We start from the raw sequence: 20,178 nt of genomic DNA on the forward strand, positions 1-20,178 counted from the left end.
TGTAGCAGGCTAACAGGACTCCGGTATTCATCGAGTGACATTTCCCCGAAGGGACAGACACAGGATCGAAGAAGGACACATGCCGGCCAGCCTAAGTGTTCCGGAGCAGTAGCAAGCTACCAGGGCTCAGTGGAAGCACTAGGAGACATTTCCCGGTAAGAGAGGCTACTAAGGATAAACAACTAGATAGTCAGATCCCACACATAGCAGTACACATTACACGTACGCATAACATGCAAGTATGTGCTGTACAACATGGCATCACAGCATAACTCAACAACTCATATAGATAAGGCTCAGAAGAGCCAACATAGCAATATTCCAAACAGGGGTCACAAGACCCATCATACAGAGCATACAAGCAACAAGCGGAAGCATTACATGTCTGGGTACAGACATCTACAAATGGAAAAGGCTGAAAGTCTGACTATCTACAACGTCCGATCAAGATCGTAGCTGAGGTACAAGCTACTTGTCGAAGTCCATGAGAAACTAGTAAGACCGAAGTCTCTGCTGCAAAAACATAAATAAAGCAACATGAGTACAAAGGTACTCAGCAAGACTTACATCAGATCCTACCATACATGCATTTGTGTCAAGAGGGTAATGTGGAGTTTAGTTGCAGCAAGCCAGCTTTGACTCTGTGGCTATCCTGTTCTACGACTACCAGAAACTCTTGAGGTGATATGGTGCACACGAGTCCACTAAATACCACACAACACACTACTATGGATTCATCCCCGTCTCCCTACGAGAAGGCCATCCATAGCACTCACACTTGTCTTGAGCATTTTAGAGTATCCACTTCAAGTTGTCTATGTACCATGTAAGCATCCAAGAAGTCCATAACCGCGGACCCGGCTATTCGAATAGATCATGTTAACCCTGCAGGGGTGTACTTCTTCACACACGCTCTCGCCACTTACCGCCATGTACACATCATGTATCTCGGCAACCTTCAAGCGGAAGCCTGGCGAGGGTGTCGGCCACGACCTGACTAACCACACAAGACTCTAGTCCAGGTTTATCGCCTATTCGGGTTCCATCCGCAAGGAGATCCGGCCGGGGTGTCGCTCACGGCCCCAAACGATGTGAGCAGGGTTCCCAAGCCCACCATCCGGGTGCCACTTGGTACACCGTGCCACGTGTGCCTAGTCTGTCCCAAGCCCACCCTGCCGGGTGCCACTTGGTAGAAAAATAGCACTACCTACAAACACCAGAAACTAGTTGCGACTCCTGGACAGAGACCAAGTTGGTTAATAAGTCGAGAGGGGTCGAGTTACCGGAACCCAATGTGTGGTAGTATCGAGTCATTGGACAACATACATATAACTTAGTGCTTAAGGACGGTTCCAGTGAGACAATCCACCATGTACTCCTACATGGCCTCTCACCACTACCTTTACCAAATCGTGTTCACACACTTCACTCTCAGCATTAGAACATATCGTGACACTCCAATTCATTCCCAATGAATCAGACCTGACACAACTCTAAGCAATAGCAGGCATAGCATGGTAGGAACACAACATGGCTCAATCAACTCCTACACATGCTAGTGGGTTTCAACTATTTACTGTGGCAATGACAGGTCATGCAGAGGAATGGGTTCAACTACCGCAGCACAAAGTAGCAGATGAATCGTTGTTGTCCTAATGTAATAACTGAGAGCAGGAGCGAGAGAGTAGGGTTTTATCGAAATGAACAAGGGGGTTTGCTTTCCTGGTAGATCAGCAAGGAAGGCACTGCTTCATAGACAGGCACTCTGGAACAGACTCCGGAGCAGGACCTATCGAGAAGGAACAGTGTCGGCAATCAAAACACAATCATATGCAACAATATGATGCATGAACATGGCCTGTAGATGTGATGCTGTTTGAGCTAATGCAACTAGTAATCATTTGGTTTGAAGTCCATTTGAACCAAAGGTTCAAATGCATCTCCAAATTAAGCTCCTATATATACCATAATGTGTTTTCTCATATTCAGCATGTATAAGTTGGTTTGTCATGCATGAAACTAGTACAGATGGATAGATTACATTTTTCTGATAATTTTTCATATATAAATTATTTTAATCTGAGCTACGGTTGAATTGTTATGAATTTTTGAAGTTTAAAACAATTTCTGGAATTTTCTGATTTAATTTAAATCCAGAAATCATATATTGTGCCAGCATGACGTCAGCACGATGTCAGCGGTCAACTGCGGCTGGCTGGGGTCAAACCTGACGTGTGGGGTCCACACGTCAGTGACAGGGGGGTTTAACCGAGGTTAGTTTAGTTCTAATTAAAAGTTAGTGGCGCTGGGGCCCACTGTCAGTGTCAGGGGGGTTAGTTAACGGTGATTAGCACTAAGCTAATCACCTGCCGACGAGGCCCACTCGTCAGACCGGCGAGGGCGTCGGCGGCGACCTCTGGACGCGGCGGCGTCCGCGAAACAGGCCACGGGGGCGGCGTCGGAGAGCACCGGGGCGTAGCCCGGGCTCTCGCGCATCTGGTGGGGCAGGTGGAAGGAGCGGGGGAGGCCGGAGCTCGCCGGAGCAAAGCTCGCAGCGGCGGCCGGAGCTCGGCTTCGAGCGGGAACGGGCTGCGGGGCACGGGGAGACCACCTGAGGGGCTCGGCGGCACCCTCGTGGCACTGGGAGCGCGATGGGATGCTCGGTTTGGGCGGAGGCGGGCCGAGACGGCGACGGCGACATGGACGGCGGCGAGAGGCTTCGGCCGTGGTGGGGAACGACGCTACGGCGCGGAAACGAGGGGGAGAAGAGAGAGGAACGGTGGCGGAGCTCACCGCGGATCCAACAGCGTCGTCGGCGAGCTCGGGGAAGGCTTGGGGCAGCCGGAGCGACGACGGCGATCTCGTCGGCCGGAGCTTGAAGACGACGGCGATTGCGATGAAGCGGAGCTCGCCCGGGTTGCTTGCTCGGTGAGGAGGGAGAGGGGGCCGCGGCGGAGCTCGGGAACTCTACGGAGGGGCGAGGGGACGGCGGGGAGCGCGTCGGTGGTGAGCTGCGGCGGCGGCAGTGCTTCGGCTGAGAGAGAGAGAGAGCAGGGAGAGAGAAGGAGGGCGAGGGAGAGTGCGAGAGAGGTCGGGGTGGCTGCGTGGCATCGTCCGGGCGTTCCAGGGCGACGAGGAGGGCGCCAGGCAAGCAGGGAGACTGGTGGCGTGGCGCGGTGGCGCGCGCGCGCGCCGGGCACGCTCCCCTCCCTCTGTCGAGGACGAAGACGACAGAGGAGGAGGCGGGCTGGGCCGCCTGCTGGCTTGGCCGGCCTGCTGCTGCTGGGCTGCACAGGGGGGAGCCCCAGGTAAGCTTCTCCTTCTTTTATTTTTTTGTTTTCTAATTTTTCTGACATTTGTTTTGATTTAGTAATAATACTAAATCAATTTATTTACTTATGCCAATTTTTGCAGGGGCTAACTATATTATTCCAGAGCTCCTTTATAAATGGCATAATTTTTGGACCATATTTCATATATATAACAATATATATCCAAAGCAAATAATTATCGGATTAATCCAAATGGCCAAAATTAAATATCCATGAGCTCCTAAAAATATTGGTTTGATTTTTATCTCTGTCCAATATTTTCAGAGGGCAACATGAGCATTTTCTTGGACCCTTTTGGAGAAATTTTTATTTGGGTCATTTTCAAAGATGATTCTGAGGGTTCCACCAATCCTCATTTCAAATTTAAATGAAATTTAAATATGATGCACAAATGGCTAGCTAGTCTAGGTCATACCAGACTAGGGATGTGACAAGCGCCTATGGAAAGGCCCGGTGCCTGTGAAAAAGGCCAATGCCTGTGAAGCTGCCGCGTTTTGGGAAAGGCCCGGTGCCTGTGAAGAAGGCCAATGCCTGTGAAGCTCGCCGCCAGTGACACTCTCACGTAATAATGAGTGGGGCTCTACATGCCCCGGAGTCTCCGGAGTGCTGCCCTCGGGCCTCGGGGGCTCCCGCCCACGCCGAGTGGCAGCACTTAGCTCTGCGCTGGTGAGAAGACGTCGAAGACTAGAATAGATGCCAGACAAGGCTTTTTCATTTGCTTTCTGCAGTTGGCTTTTTCGTTCCTGTTTGAAGTTTTACTGGAGTTGTTGCCGTCCCAGGCTTATGATTCTTTGTCCTTTTTCACTCACTTGCCTCCTTTTCTCTCGCAAAACTCGTGAGGGAGGTTCTGCCCCGATCGTTTGAAGCTTTCCTGTCCGGGTCCGTTTCGGTAGCACCCCTCCCAGTCCGTGCCCCACGGGCATCGCGACACGAGCGCGGGACCTGGGCCGATTGCCCTCGCAACCAGACCGAAGGCTACTCCTCCTGCTAATCCTTGCAGGACATGAAGCGCGCGGTGAGGCATCAACCTTGGGAGGCGAGGACCGCGTCGAGCCCCACTGTGCTAAATAATCCCCGCACATGGGCACGCGGCGCGGAAACATAACGCAATAATAGCGGAAGCAGCACAATGATTAACTGCAACAGTTCTAACACGCCCCTGTAGGGCCCTATACTACCTTCTTTTTCTGCGCAGGGAAAGAACAAAAACAAAATGGGCATGACTTGCTTGGCACCAACTTGTGGCGAAAGCTCGAGCTGCCTCTGGGGGCTCAGGCGGATCCCTCCTCTCGCTTCACCGGGGCGCGATGGCGGGCTGACCCGTTACCTTCACCCAGGCGGGCGCGACCGCGCGGGGGCTAGTCGCGGCCACCGCTGGAGGAGCTGCTGCCTGAGAAGGAGTCGCCAAAGCTTGGCGAGCCCCAAGCGCCGCCGCCTACATGCCTGCGGCCGTCTTCATCCTGGTCAGCACCGGGGCTAGGTAGGCGGCCGCGGTCATCGTCTTCGGGGCAGCACCTAGCGCGGCGACCGTCTTCCCCGAACACCCTCACGTAGAGGGTGGAGTCGCCATCGAATTTGAAGTGTAGGGTGCACCGCCGGCTCAGGCCGCGCGCACGGGCAAACGTTTGCCAGCCGCGGGTCAGGACCGCATCCCCAGAAGCGGAGACCTCCAGCGAACCCCTGGAGGCCCTGCTGCAGCAACCATCTGCCTGAAGCCAGAGGCCGCCCTGAGCGCCGGTCGGCAGTTCACCTACGAAGAAACGGGGGAGCTGGAGCCAGGTGCTGGTCGGGTCCGCCAACCACACGACGAACTCCGGCAGCACCTCTGCCGAGCAAAAGCGTGGCTTGGGGGGCCTCGCGGCCACGGCGTGCCTCCCATCGGCAACCGGGCGCTCACCACCGCGTAGGGAACCGCCTCCATGGCCACGGGAAGCCACTACAGGGACCGCGGGGTGCTTGCGAGGGCGGCCCCGGCCGCGCTTGGTCAGTGGGGAGTCTGGCCCTGCCGGACGAGCTTTTCCTTACTCCGCGGCCAAGAATCTCTTCGGTGGAGCCATGGGAATGGCGAGTAGCCAAGAAGAAGAAAAGGAGTAGCAGGAAGGGATACGCTAACGAGGCTCGCACAGTCCCGTACTTATAGCTGGAGAAGGCCAACCACCGACCACCACGAGCACAGGTAATCATGACCCATTTCTCTGCATGGAGGGACTTGCCAAGCCGTGCGGTTGCCGAGGCATCGTGGGGAAGCTCATACGCCCACGACCAATCAGTCGCCACGCGGCGCCCAAGGCCGCAGGCTATTGGGGCCCACGGCGCTTCGCGCTCGCCCCTTCGCTTCTCTGCTAGGCCCATCCCGGGCGCGCCTCAGGCCCAGGGGCTACTGTCGGCATTCTGGGAACGGGGTTCCCCAGACTTGCCTGCCTGCGGCCTGCGGCGTGGCTCGAGTGGGGGCCCAGTGTGGCACAGCTTCATCAGCTCAAACTCAAGACCCTCGCGAGGGGCCAAACCCTGCGGGGCGGACGACAGGAAGCTTCCTCAAGAGCAGCCTCATCAGGCAGGCTCGCGAGGAGGCGGAGAGATCAAGGCAGGGGCACCTCGCGAGGAGCCCGTGACGCAAGCCATGACAATCGAGATCAGGCGGGCGCCAGGCGGGCACCGGCCTGTGTAGTGTCCTTGTTTCCCCTTCGGTGCAAAGGGAACAACCACGGCCCAAGGCATCGGGCAAAGGTTACCATTCCGGTGCAACGAGACCAAGACTAGCAGAGCGGTAGGACAGAGGTCATCGTGGAGCCCAAGACGGCTTCATCACCAACGCTTTTGGCAGCCGAAGACCACCTTTGGTCAGGATAACTCATACTAGATATTCCCCTTCAAAATGGCCAATTGTTGGCGCCCTTCCCGCTCACATTTTGGGAAGAGGACCAGGGCCTCTATAAGTAGGACTAGCCACCATAGAGGGAGGGGGATCCGGACCAAGTAGAATATACCACACCAGCTCAAGAACACCTCTCGCGAGGCCGTTCTTCCCCCTATATTGTTCATCATCAGCCCCTGAGGCAATCCACCACACCACACACTGGAGTAGGGTATTACACCACATTGGTGGCCTGAACCAGTATAAACCACGTGTCCTCTGTGTGTTCTTCTTTCCAGCCTAGATTTCTTGCGAGCCATAGAAGCACGAGTCGATAGTGGAAAGATCTCCGTGCGCACCCTAGAGTTCGAACCTTAAGGGTCTGTCAGAACCCGAAATCCAACAAAGATCATCTTGAGATTGTGTTCCTTTGAAAGAAGTAGGATCATACTTCTCTTGTTGAGGAACAAACTTCGTCTTGGGGTATCAATCTTCTTCCCACTCAACTCCATTGGTATTGAATTTTTTTTTCAAAACCAACACCTTGATTCTTCTGGTGTCTTCCTTGCTTGCGTACAATTTCCTCAAATTGCTTACTTCCAGCAAGGCTCTTTGTCGGTGTCAAAACCGGCGGATCTCGGGTAGGAGTTCCGGAACTGTGCGTCTAAGGCGGATGGTAACAAGAGGCAGGGGACACGATGTTTACCCAGGTTCGGGCCCTCTTGATGGAGGTAAAAGCCTACGTCTTGCTTGATTGTTCTTGATGATATGAGTATTACAAGAGTTGATCTACCACAAGATTAGAGAGGCTAAACCCTAGAAGCTAGCATATGGTATGATTGTTGTCGTTCTACGGACTAAACCCTCTGGTTTATATAGACACCGGAGGGGGCTAGGTTACACAGAGTCGGTTACAAGGAAGGAGATCTACATATCCGTATTTCCAAGCTTGCCTTCCACGCCAAGGAGAGTCCCATCCGGACACGGGACGAAGTCGTCAATCTTGAATCTTCATAGTCCGACAGTCCAGCCAAAGGATATAGTCCGGCCATCCGGATACCCCCTAATCCAGGACTCCCTCAGTAGCCCCCGAACCAGGCTTTAATGACGATTAGTCCGGCGCGCAGATTGTCTTCGGCATTACAAGGCGGGTTCTTCTTCAAACTCTGAGTACCTGCTAAATAGTGTCCGGCTTCTCGTAAATGTTGCGCTTCTTGGCTTCTGCGTCCAATAATGGCCATCTTCCACGTGTCAAGCGAATGTGAGGAGCCAGGGTGTTTTTACTTTTACCACCCCATCCATGTGAATGAACTGTCTATTAAAGAGACGAGGATCCTCAGATCCAAACCATACCATCCTCCCTCAGCGAGCATTCATCGGAGCGCGCTCGAAAAAATCCATCCCAACATGGCCGACCAGCGCAGCTTCTCCTCTCGCTCCCGCAGCCCCAAGCCCAGAGATTGGGAGAAGTGTTCCATCCCGCACAGCCAATTAGTGAAGCTACAGATCCAGGGATTCCTCCCTCTAGCGTATATGGTCCCGGTTCAAGTCGGGCTCGCCACCTATAATGGCGGGGAGCAAGCGGAGAGCTTTCCCAACCCCTCTAAGGGAGAGCGGGTATGCCTTGTCCCTTATCTGTTAAGGGGACTCAGATTTCCAATCCATCCATTTCTCCAAGGGCTCCTGGAGTTCTACGGCCTCCAGTTGCACAACCTCACCCCTGCCTCCATATTGCACATCGCTGGTTACGTAGCCCTTTGCGAGCTGTTTCTGGGTTGCGAAGCTCATTTCGCGCTGTGGAAGAAGTTGTTTTGCCTTGTGCCCTATACACAGAGGGGATCAATATATCAAGTGGGCGGAGCCGAAGTATGGCGCATCGCCGGGACCGGATACCTATCTGGTACCCCGAAAAAGACGTCCGAGGACTGGCCTTCGGAGTGGTTTTATATGGAGGATGTTCCTCTCCCGGATCCTATCCGGATTGGTCTTCCTGAGTTCGACAACGCCCCTCTGAAGAAAAACCTAAGCTGGCGCCCATGGAGCCCACAAGAGGAAGATGATAAAGACGTATTTTATCTGATGGGCCAAATAAAGTTGCTGGCCAAATTAGGACTGACCATAACCGAGGTTATGGAAATATGCATTATGCGAGGGGTGCAGCCACTTCAATATCGAGGCCGCCCCATGTGGGACTTCAACGGGGAAGATGATGCCACTCACTACGGGTGCAAGGGACCAGACTCAGTTGCTGCTCTAGCAAAAATTCTATCTGATCTGTATAAGGGGGAAGAAGAGGAGTTCCTCCGCATCAAGCCACGGGATCGATTCTCCATGAACAACCCTCGAAGCTGGGTGAGCTTCTGCTCTTTTTACTTCCATCCAACCCTTGTTTTCGTGATAAATATTTACCTTGCCGTTTCATCGCAGGAACTGCGTAAGGCGGTAGGGGAGATCAATAGCCCACCTCCACAACCGGAGGATCCTGAACGGGTCCTCGATCCCGGCCTCAAAGAGGATCCGGACATATTCGTGGAGCTAATTGATAGGATTTTCTATCAGCTAAGTTGTGATGACGCCATGGTGGACATTATAGCCGACTACCCTAGGCTACTCCCAGCCTCGCAGGTAAATGAGACCGGAGTCCCAACCTTTGAAAAGGATTTCCTTTTCTGCACTTCACCTACCGTATACAAACGGTGTTTTATAGGGAAGGACCTCGGGACGCCATGCCAAGCCCGCGGCGACTCGCCAACAAGAGGTTTCAAAGCCAGACAGGCTAAAAAGGAAGGCGGTCCGGACGGAGACGTCGGCATAGAGGTATAATGCAACATCTCACTCCGTGGTTGTCGTCTTTAAAAACATAATAACACCCGTGTTTCCTAGAAGGAAGAACGCTCGCCGGACAATATCCGGAGAGGTCGCCGATCACGTCTCTACCAGTCGGGCTCCAGGGCCGGACACAGAGGCGGAAGCTAACATGAGGCACACGCCGGATGCTCCTTCTACAGAGGATGCGGATAAGATATCTGCTACGAATTCCGAAGTGGAGAGCACCATGAATCACAGGCGTCGCCGAGCCGTACTCCGTGATGCTTGTTTCTCCCAAGAGGCATTTGATGCCTTCAACTCAGGAGATGCGTACATACGTGCTTCTCAAAATGGTCTAGCCAGAGCCACGGACCAGTATGTAAAGGATGTACGGGTAAGAAAATTTGATGAGTATATATATCAGTAGCCCCTGAGACTTGAAACAGTTGGCACAACTGATTTAAGGATCATTTATTGTGCAGGTTCTTACAAAGAAGAATACTCGACTGTCATAGGAGCTGGAGGAATGCAAGACCCAAATTCGGGCCGCCATTGCCGCATTGAAGGAACCTGAAAAGTCCCCAGCTGGTAACATTTGTTTCAAAGAATGATAGGTACCATATAGTGTGCGGCATGGCTGCAGATCTAATAGTAGATATTGCAGATGACTCCGAAGAGAACTCGAAGGACCAGCATGTCGTACGACAGCTAAAGGATGGCGAACGCGTGCTGACTAAGGTCAGGCGGGAGAAAAACAATCTCCAAGACGCCAATACCAAGCTGAGCGTGGAACTGAAAGATGTTCGAGCCCAGCTTGCGGACTCCGAGAAGAAGAATAAGAGGCTTCGACGCGGCATTTTCAGTAAGTGCTTGAACGAACCCTTAAAAGGGTGCGGCGGAGAAGTCGGCTAACAGAGTTATGTCTGCAGGTATGCTGATGGGTCGTCCCGCAGAGGAGATGCCCGGGTCTGCGGGTGATCTTCTACCCGAGCTCTCACAACTGCACGAACAAGTTCGGCAGGTGATGCAAGGTATTGCCCAGGCCTTGTGGCCATCCTTCTCCCTACCAGAAGGCATTGGAGAGCTTGCGGAGAAGCTCAAGGGAGCACGGCGGCACTTCCAATTACGGAAGATATCGGCCTGCCGTCAAGGTGCCAGGGAAGCCTGGGCCATGGTGAGGACGCGGTATACCAAGGCTGACCCAAACCACATGGCCAAGGTCAGACCTGTGGGGCCCGATGGGAAAGCGATCCCCATTAGCATAGTGTATGGGCAAGTAGAATTAGCCGCAAAGTATTCCCAACAGGATTGTAGGCTAGACAGCCTGTTGGATGGTATAGAAGAGGAATTTAGTCAGTCCACATGACTATGTAATTAAAGTGAGATGTATAATGCCTTCTAGCCTTATTGTAAATCATTTGTCATGGCGGACCTTTTCGCTTCAACCTCGGGACCCGATAGTACGGAGTGTATCCGAATAACCGCTCAGTTATATAAGAACCGGGGTACGCGTGCAAACCAGGCGTAGGGGTCATTAGTGCTTGAACAGACAAGTATCCAACTAGTTATGTTATATTACATGGTAGTAAGAAACATCTTCCAGGGAGAATAGTTCCGTTAAGGGTTCCTTTCCCTGGGTACGCATGCCCTAAAGTGCATGTCCGGACTGCGAGAGGAGGCGCAGGCAAAAACATCTAGGGCACATATGGAAAATAAATAAAAAACATCTTTTGTTCACCGACCGAATATTCCCTTAAGAATGCTAGCTTTCGGCTTCACCCAGTCTGAGGTACACATCCGGCTGACCCGGCAGTAACAATCACAGAGGTGCTCCCCTTATGCCCTAGCCGAATTAACGGGGACGAAGGGCATAAATACAAGAGCCAGGCAACCCAGCATGGCCAAAACTTAAGTCATATCGATGCATATAATGGCAAAGAAAAGGTACATGCGGAAGAATAACACATGTGCGGGGCATGAAGCCCAGATAAATAATTAAGCTTCTATGTAAGAAGCCCCCAGGTATAATGAGCACGGTTAGCGCTTCAATAGTGTGCGAGCAAGGCACAAGTTGGCTCTTGAAGGCCTTGAGAAAGAATAAAAGAAAGGAAGAGAAAAAAGACAGATAGTGTATATGCAAAAAATTGACAGAGGAAGGAGACGCACATAGAGTCCGGCACTAGGCGTAGAATCTTTGGAGCCTGGCTGCATTCCATGGGTTCGGCTCAAGTCGATTATTCGATGCATCCCGTAGACGGTAGCTCCACCAGTCAGAACTTGGTCAATAATGAAGGGACCTTCCCATTTGGGCTCGAGCTTGGTCTTTTTCTTCTCCGGCAGGCGTAGAACTAGCTCGCCAATGTTATAAGTTTTGGCCCGTACTTCTCTGCTTTGGTATCTGCGAGCCTGTTGCTGATAGAATGAGGAACGGGCTTTTGCCATGTCGCGCTCCTCCTCCAGGGAGTCCAGACTGTCCTGCCGATCGAGCTCGGCTTCTCTTTCTTCGTACATGCGCACTCGAGGTGAGTCATGAATTATGTCGCAAGGCAGAACCGCCTCTGTGTTGTACACCATAAAGAAGGGTGTGTATCCGATAGTATGATTCGGCGTGGTCCGCAGCCCCTAGAGTATGGAGTCGAGCTCCTCTACCCAGTGCGTGTTAGACTCCTTTAAGGACCGCACTAATCTGGGTTTGATGCCGCTCATGATAAGACCATTTGCTCGCTTAACTTGGCTGTTAGTTTGTGGGTGATAGACAAAGGCATAGTCGAGATTAATGCCCATGTTGCTGCACCAGAGTTTTACCTCGTCGGCCGCGAAGTTCGTGCCGTTGTCAGTGCTGATGCTGTGGGGGACGCCATAACGGTGTACAACCCCGGATATGAAGTCTATCACCGGTCCGGATTCGTCCATTTTAATAGGTTTGGCTTCTATCCATTTGGTGAATTTATCCAGCATGACTAGTAAGTATTTTTTCTTATGGGTTCCCCCTTTAAGGGGTCGAACCATGTCAAGCCCCCAGACCGCGAAGGGCCAGGGCTGCGGCGTGGTGACTGCCGAGTCCGGCGTGAATTTCTGCCAAAAGCTTCCGCCCTTCCTCTTCGGAGATGCACCTTTGAAGGACTCCGATAGTGATTTTTTTATACAGCTCTCCCTCGTGGACCCGTAGGCTTTCGATCGCCGCACTATGCAGTGTGCCTCATTTTGGTCCTCGAGAAGTTCCTGCCTAGTTAGGTAGGCCAGGAATGGTTCTGTCCACGGGGCGATGATGGCCATTATTACGTGGGCTGAAGGTATTATTTCGGTGGCAAGCCTCTGATTATGTCAGAGTGTTCGGTATCGGGCATTTTGGCCGGGTCTGGACTATTGTTACCGGTGTCCCCTTCCCATACCACGGATGGCTTAAACAACCTATCCAAAAAGATGTTGGGGGGACCGCAACGCATTTTGCGCCGATGCGGGCGAGGATATCCGCCGCCTGATTGTTTTCCCGAGCCACATGGTGAAATTCGAACCCCTCGAACCGAGCTGACATCTTTAGGACGGCATTGCAATAGGCTGCCATCTTCGGATCCTTGGCATCGAAGTCTCCATTTATTTGGGATATTGCAAGGTTCGAATCCCCACACACCTCTAGGCGTTGAATGCCCATGGAAACTGTCATCCGAAGACCATGTAACAAGGCTTCGTATTCGGCTGTGTTGTTGGAGTCTGTATACAGTATCTGCAATATGTATTGAACTGTATCTCCGGTTGGGGACATCAGGACGATGCCAGCCCCCAGACCAGCCAGCATTTTGGAGTCGTCGAAGTGCATGATCCAATTGGAGTATGCGCCGTACTCTTTAGGGAGTTCGGCTTCCGTCCATTCGGCGACAAAGTCGGCCAATACTTGCGGTTTAATGGCTCGCCGGGGTTTGTATGTTATGTCGAACGGGAGGAGCTCAATGGCCCATTTGGCAATCCGGCCCATGGCGTCGCGGTTGTTTATAATATCATTAAGTGGCACTTCCGAGGCTACTGTAATCGAACACTCTTGAAAGTAGTGTCGCAGCTTCCGGATGCCATGGATACCGCATAGGCTATCTTTTCATAATGTGGGTACCGTGATTTGCATGGAGTGAGGACAGTGGATACATAATATACCGTATTTTGAAGGGGGGATTTATGTCCGTCTGTTTCTCGTTCGACGACGGGCTTACAACCTGATGAGTTGCCGCAATGTACAACAACATTGGTTCGCCGATGTTTGGTGCATCCAGGATTGGGTTGGTTGCCAGTATGGCTTTTATTTCTTCCAATCCGGCTGTGGCAGCGTCCGTCCACTCAAAGTGCTCGGTGCACCGAAGGAGGCGATAAAGGGGTAATGCCTTTTCTCCTAAGCGGGAGATAAAGCGGCTTAGTGCCGCCACACATCCGGTTAATTTCTGGATTTGTTTGAGGTCCGTTGGGATAGCCAACTGTGACAGAGCTCGGATTTTGGCCGGATTTGCTTCAATTCCTCTACAGGAGACAATGAAACCCAGGAGCTTTCCGGCTGGTACACCGAAAAAACGCACTTTTCCGGATTGAGTTTGATGTCATATGTTCGGAGGTTGTCGAATGTGAGCCTCAAGTCATCTACTAAAGAGTCAGTGTGTTTGGTTTTGACGACCACATCATCTATGTATGCCTCTACTATTTTGATGATCTATTTCTCCAGACATGTCTGAATCATGCGCTGATATGTTGCGCCGGCATTTTTGAGCCCAAAAGGCATTGTGTTGAAACAGAAGGGGCCGTATGGTGTGATAAATGTCGTTGCGGCTTGGTCGGACTCCGCCATCTTGATTTGGTGGTAGCCCGAGTATGCGTCGAGGAAACACAATGAATCGTGTCCTGCGGTAGCATCGATAATTTGATCGATGCGGGGGAGGGGGAAGGGATCCTTTGGGCAGGCCTTGTTGAGGTCCTTGAAATCGACACATAGGCGCCAGGATTTGTCCTTCTTTGGTACCATCACCAGGTTTGCTAGCCAGTCCGGGTGTTTTATTTCTCTAATGAATCCGGCCTCCAGTAACTTGGCTAGTTCCTCTCCCATAGCTTGTCTCTTAGGTTCGAAGAAACGCCGAAGAGTCTGCTTGACCGGCTTGAATCCCTTTAGAATATTGAGGATGTGCTCGGCCAGCCTGCGTGGGATTCCTGGCATGTCTGACGGGTGCCAGGCGAATATGTCCGAGTTTTCGCGCAGGAACTCTCGTAGTGCGGCGTCCATGGCGAGGTTTAACTGTGCCCCGATGGAGGCTGTTTTTGTAGGGTCCGTTGAGCCATCCCTCCAATACGGTTCCACGCCCTGTAGAGGGTTTTTGCTTCTTTGTAATTAACTCGGGTGTCTTATGATAGTGCACCCTTTTACTTCGGACTAGGTGTATATTTGGAGCCGGATTATCCCAAAATTTCGTTTTGGTTTTCCAGGCGCTTTCCATCGCACAGTACTTTCGTACTATGGACACCAAGTCAGTGAAGCGTGATATATCACGGTGACTTATGGCATTAAGGATTCCCTTGTCCATGCAATTATTGCAGAAAAATGAGACTGCATCTTCCTCGCGATAGTCCTTAACCTTGTTCATCACAAGGAGGAATCTGGTCCAATAATGATGTACTGTTTCCTGGGGCGCTTGCCTGATGTGGGAAAGATCGTTTATGTTTGGGTGGGTGGGTGGATTTGAGTCCGAACCCTTACCCGATCTGAGACCCAGGGGCCGAGGAGTTTCCAATCTTGGAAGTTCGGGTTCCGGGATGTTGCCCGATAAGTCTGGCCTGCCGCCTGACTCTAGGTTCAGGGCTTGGGTGATGTCCTCCCGTAAACGGGTATCCGGCTCGGATAGCTCAGGAATCTAGACATAGTTAGTCCTCAAGATAGAGGAAGAATCGCCGCATTTTTCCTCCACCATCGCAATATGATGGGTGACCGGTGGAGAGTTAATCTCCCTTTGATCGGGTTTAAGCCCAATCCGATCATAGTCCGTAGTGACTCCCGAGGCGGCGATGCGATCCAAGAGCTCGTTTAGGGATTAGAGCTCCATTAGATCCATCTGCTCGGCAAATTCCGAGCCGACGTGGAGGCTGTTTTCGATGACCCGAGAAGTCATCGTCGGTGCAGCAGCCGAACGGGCGGTCATGATGAAACTGCCTATTCGGAGAGTTCGGCCGACAACCAGGGCTCTCTCGGTGGTAATGTTGTTTTTAACAATGATACGAGGCATCCTTCCTTACAGTGACGGCAAAATGGAACTCTCCATGAAAGCACCAATGTCGGTGTCAAAACTGGCGGATCTCGGGTAGGAGGTCCCGAACTGTGCGTCTAAGGCGGATGGTAACAGGAGGCAGGGGACACGATGTTTACCCAGGTTCGGGCCCTCTTGATGGAGGTAAAACCCTATGTCCTGCTTGATTGTTTTCGATGATATGAGTATTACAAGAGTTGATCTACCACGATAGCCTATGGTATGATTGTTGTCGATCTATGGACTAAAACCTCCGGTTTATATAGACATCGGAGGGGCTAGGGTTACACAGAGTCGGTTACAAGAAAGGAGATCTACATATCCGTATTGCCAAGCTTGCCTTCCACGCCAAGGAGAGTCCCATCCGGACACGGGACGAAGTCGTCAATCTTGAATCTTCATAGTCCGACAGTCCGGCCAAAGGATATAGTCCGGCCATCCGGATACCCCCTAATCCAGGACTCCCTCACTCTTGTAAACACCTTTCTGTATAATTCCCTTCAATAAGATATTTTCTTGCTCAAGTGTAACTTGGCTAAGAGAATCATTAGTGGAATCAAGAGAGCTACTAGAAGCAACAACATTGGATTTAGCATGATTGTTGTTACTACTAGATGAAGAATCTTTCTTTCTCTTGTTACTAGATTTAACTTGTGGCATGTAAGTAGACAAGAGTAAACGCTTGGCAATGTAAGAAGAACTTTTCTTGCAAATATCATCATTGATTGCCTTGAAAAACTCATGTTCTTGCTCAAGGTTGAGCTTTTCAAAGCGTAGCTTATCATGAGTCTTTAAAAGTTCTCGATGATCTTCCAAGGTAGTTTCATGAGCTAACTTAAGAGTGTTTAGTCTTTAGTTAGACGCTCAATCTCCTTCTTATCATCGTCATTCGTTTTATCTTGATTATCATGATTAATAGCAAGCTCAACATAGTTTTCATAACTAGAGTTGTCAACAGGTAAATCATCAACTCCTAGCAAATCATCTTCATCACTATTGAAATCAACATACTTGGGGTGTGTTACCTTTGTACCTTTAGCCATGAAGCATCTCCCAATCCCTTCATTTGGTGAGTCAAATATGTCGAAGGAGTTGGTTGTCACAAGTGCTAGTCCGGCAACACCTTCATCTTGAGTATATTCGGAGTCGGAGTGATAACTTCTTTTGGAGTGATCGTCGGAGTCGGAACCGGATACCCATTCACCAACATGAGCTTGATGTCTTCTCTTTGTGTAGCTCCTTGATGACTTGTCCTTCCTTTCCGAGTCCTTGCTTCTTCAAGAGGGTCTTTGTTCATAACGATCATCTCTACTCCTTCTTTCTCTTGATGGTGATTCTTCTCTTCTACTTCTTCTTTTGTAGTGAGAATCTTCTCTTCTTTTGTAGGGAGCCATACACTCGTTGGAATAGTGTTCGGGTCTTCCACAATTGTAGCAATTGTGTTCACGACTGGAAGATCTTTTGTCATTGTAGGACCTTGACTTGGAACTTCTTTCCTTGCTTCTACTCTTGTAGAACTTGTTGAAGTTCTTCACCATTAGACTCAATTCTTCATTGAAGGTTTGCTTCTCACTTGACGATGTGGGAGCATCACACGAGGCTTTGTAAGCATCGCTTGACTTGTTGTGAAGCTCTTCCTTATCCTTGCGTGACATATCATGAGCAACAATTCTTCCAATAACTTTCGTTGGCTTGATGAAAGTGCAACTATCCCTAGGTGGTTTTGGTAATTCCTAACAACATATAGCTCATTGAGCTAATGCTATTTCAAGATTAATATCTCAGGAAATCTCAATGATTGGCATGGCATGGTTGAGAAAAGTGGACCCCTCAAAATGCTAAGGACAAAAGGATAGGCTCAAGCTCAAAGCTCAAGACTCTACATTTTCTATTTTAGTGATCCAAGATCACATTGAGTCTATAGGAAAAGCCAATACTATCAAGGAGGGATGAGGTGTTGCTTAATGAGGCTCTTGCTCAAAATGCTTAGTGATATGATCCAAAACCCTCAACTACTTTCTCACATCCACATATGACCTAAACCAAAAGTCAAACTCGGCCCCACCGATTCTTTCTATCCGGCGCCACCGAGTTCAAATGTTATAGCCACTGCCATAAACCCTAGGCAAATCGGTCTCACCGATAGGGATCTCGGTCTCACCGAGATGGGATTGTAATCTCTCTATTTCCCTTCGTAACATTTTGGTCTTACCGAGATGAGCGATCGCTCCCACCGAGATTACAATGTAAACTATCTGTTTCCCCTTCGTAACGTTTCAGTCTCACCGAAATGAGAGATCGGTCCCACTGAGTTTACCTGACCAACTCTCTGGTTAGCTTATTACCAAAATCGGTCTCACCGAGTTTGTGTAATCGGTCTCAATGAGATTACGTTATGCCCTAACCCTAAGCATATCGGTCCTACCGAGTTGCATGTCGGTCCCACCGAAACTCCTAACGGTCACTAGCTTTGCTGAATCGGTCTGACCGGGTTTATCAATTCGGTCCCACCGAGATTGGCAAGTTGTGTGTAACGGTTAGATTTTGTGTGGAGGCTATATATACCCCTCCACCACCTCTTCATTCTAGAAGAGAACCATCAGAACAAACCTACACTTCCAACTTACTTTTTCTGAGAAAGAACCACCTACACTTGTGTTGAGGACAAGATATTCCATTCTTACCATATGAATCTTGATCTCTAGCCTTCCCAAGTTGCTTTCCACTCAAATCCTCTTTCCACTAAATCCATATCCCGTGAGAGAGAGTTGAGTGTTGGGGAGACTATCATTTGAAGCACAAGAGCAAGGAGTTCATCATCAACACACCATTTGTTAATTCTTGGAGAGTGGTGTCTCCTAGATTGGCTAGGTGTCACTTGGGAGCCTCCGACAAGATTGTGGAGTTGAACCAAGGAGTTTGTAAGGGCAAGGAGATCGCCTACTTCGTGAAGATCTACCGCTAGTGAGGCAAGTCCTTCGTGGGCGACGGCCATGGTGGGATAGACAAGGTTGCTTCTTCGTGGACCCTTCATGGGTGGAGCCCTTCATGGACTCGCGCAGCCGTTACCCTTCGTGGGTTGAAGTCTCCATCAACGTGGATGTACGATAGCACCACCTATCGGAACCACGACAAAAACATCCATGTCTCCTATTGCGTTTGAATCCTCCAAACCCTTCCCTTTACATTCTTGCAAGTTGCATGCTTTACTTTCCGCTGCTCATATACTCTTTGCATGCTTGCTTGAATTGTGTTAAGATTGCTTGACTTGTCCAAAGTTGCTAAAATCTGCCAAGAACTAAAATGGGGAAATGGATAAGTTTTTATTTGGTCAAGTAGTCTAATCACCCCCCTCTAGACATACTTTCGATCCTAGAAGTGGTATCAGAGCTTTGGTCTCGATTTTCCTTGATTTTCATAGCTTTTGGAAGTCATAGCCTTGGTTTCACAACCTAGGAGAGTATGGTGTCTAGTGAGGGAAACTACCACTGTAGAGGTCCTTACTTTGATGGTACTAATTTTGCTAGTTGTAAGCATAAGATGAAAATGCATATTCTTGGACATAACCCCGCCGTATGGGTTATTGTGTGTATTGGCTTGCAAGGTGAATTCTTTGATGGGAGAGAACCGAACCGTGAAGCTACCACGGAAGAGTTGAAGATGCTGCAATGCAATGCTCAAGCTTGTGATATCCTCTTCAACGGATTGTGCCCCGAAGAATTCAACAAAATCAGTCATCTTGAGAATGCAAAGGAAATTTGGGATACTTTGATTAATATGCACGAAGGTACCGACTCCGTCAAGGAATCCAAGTTGGATGTGCTTCAAAGTCAGCTTGACAAGTTCAAAATGAAGGATGGTGAAGGTGTTGCTGAAATGTACTCTAGGCTTGCTCTTATCACAAATGAGACCGCCGGCTTAGGAAGTGAAGAGATGACCGACAAATTCATCATCAAGAAGATCCTAAGAGCTTTGGACGGAAAATATGATACCGTATGCACATTGATCCAAATGATGCCCAATTACAAAGATCTCAAGCCAATGGAAGTCATTGGAAGAATTGTTGCTCATGAGATGTCACTCAAGGATAAGGAGGAGCTCCATAACAAGTCAAGTGGTGCTCACAAAGCCTCATGTGAATCTCCCACATCATCAAGTGAGAAGAAAACCTTCAATGAAGAATTGAGCCTAATGGTGAAGAACTTCAACAAGTTCTACAAGAGTAGAAGCAAAGAGGGAAGTTCCAAGTCAAGGTCCTACAATGACAAAAGATCTTCTAGTCGAGAGCGAAATTGCTACAATTGTGGAAGACCCGGACACTATTCCAATGAGTGTACGACACCCTACAAAAGAAGAGAAGATTCTCCAAAAAGAAGAAGTAGAAGAGAAGAATCACCATCAAGAGAGAGAAGGAGTAGAGATGATCATTATGAACGAAGAACATCCCGGAGAAGCAAGGATTCGGAAAGGAAGGACAAGTCACCAAGGAGCTACACAAAACGAAGACATCAAGCTCATGTTGGTCAATGGGTATCCAGCTCCGACTCCGACAATCACTCCGAGAGAAGCTATCACTCCGACTCCGAATATACTCAAGATGAAGGTGTTGCCGGTCTAGCACTTGTATAAACCAACTCCTATGACTTATTTGATTCACCAAATGAAGGACTTGGAAGATGCTTCATGGCTTAAGGCCCAGAGGTATCACACCCCGAGTATGTTTATTTCAATAGTGATGAAGATGACTTGTTAGGTGATGATGATTTACTTGTTGACAACTCTAGTGATGAATACTATGATGAAACGTCAATTAATCATGCTAATCAAGATAAAACGAATGACAATGATAAGGAGAAGATTGAGTTTCTAACTAAAGAACTAAACACTCTTAAGTTATCTCATGAAACTATCTTAG

The sequence above is a fragment of the Triticum dicoccoides genome, chromosome 5A, assembly GCF_002162155.2.
Source record: "Triticum dicoccoides isolate Atlit2015 ecotype Zavitan chromosome 5A, WEW_v2.0, whole genome shotgun sequence".
NCBI classification, from domain to species: domain Eukaryota; kingdom Viridiplantae; phylum Streptophyta; class Magnoliopsida; order Poales; family Poaceae; genus Triticum; species Triticum dicoccoides.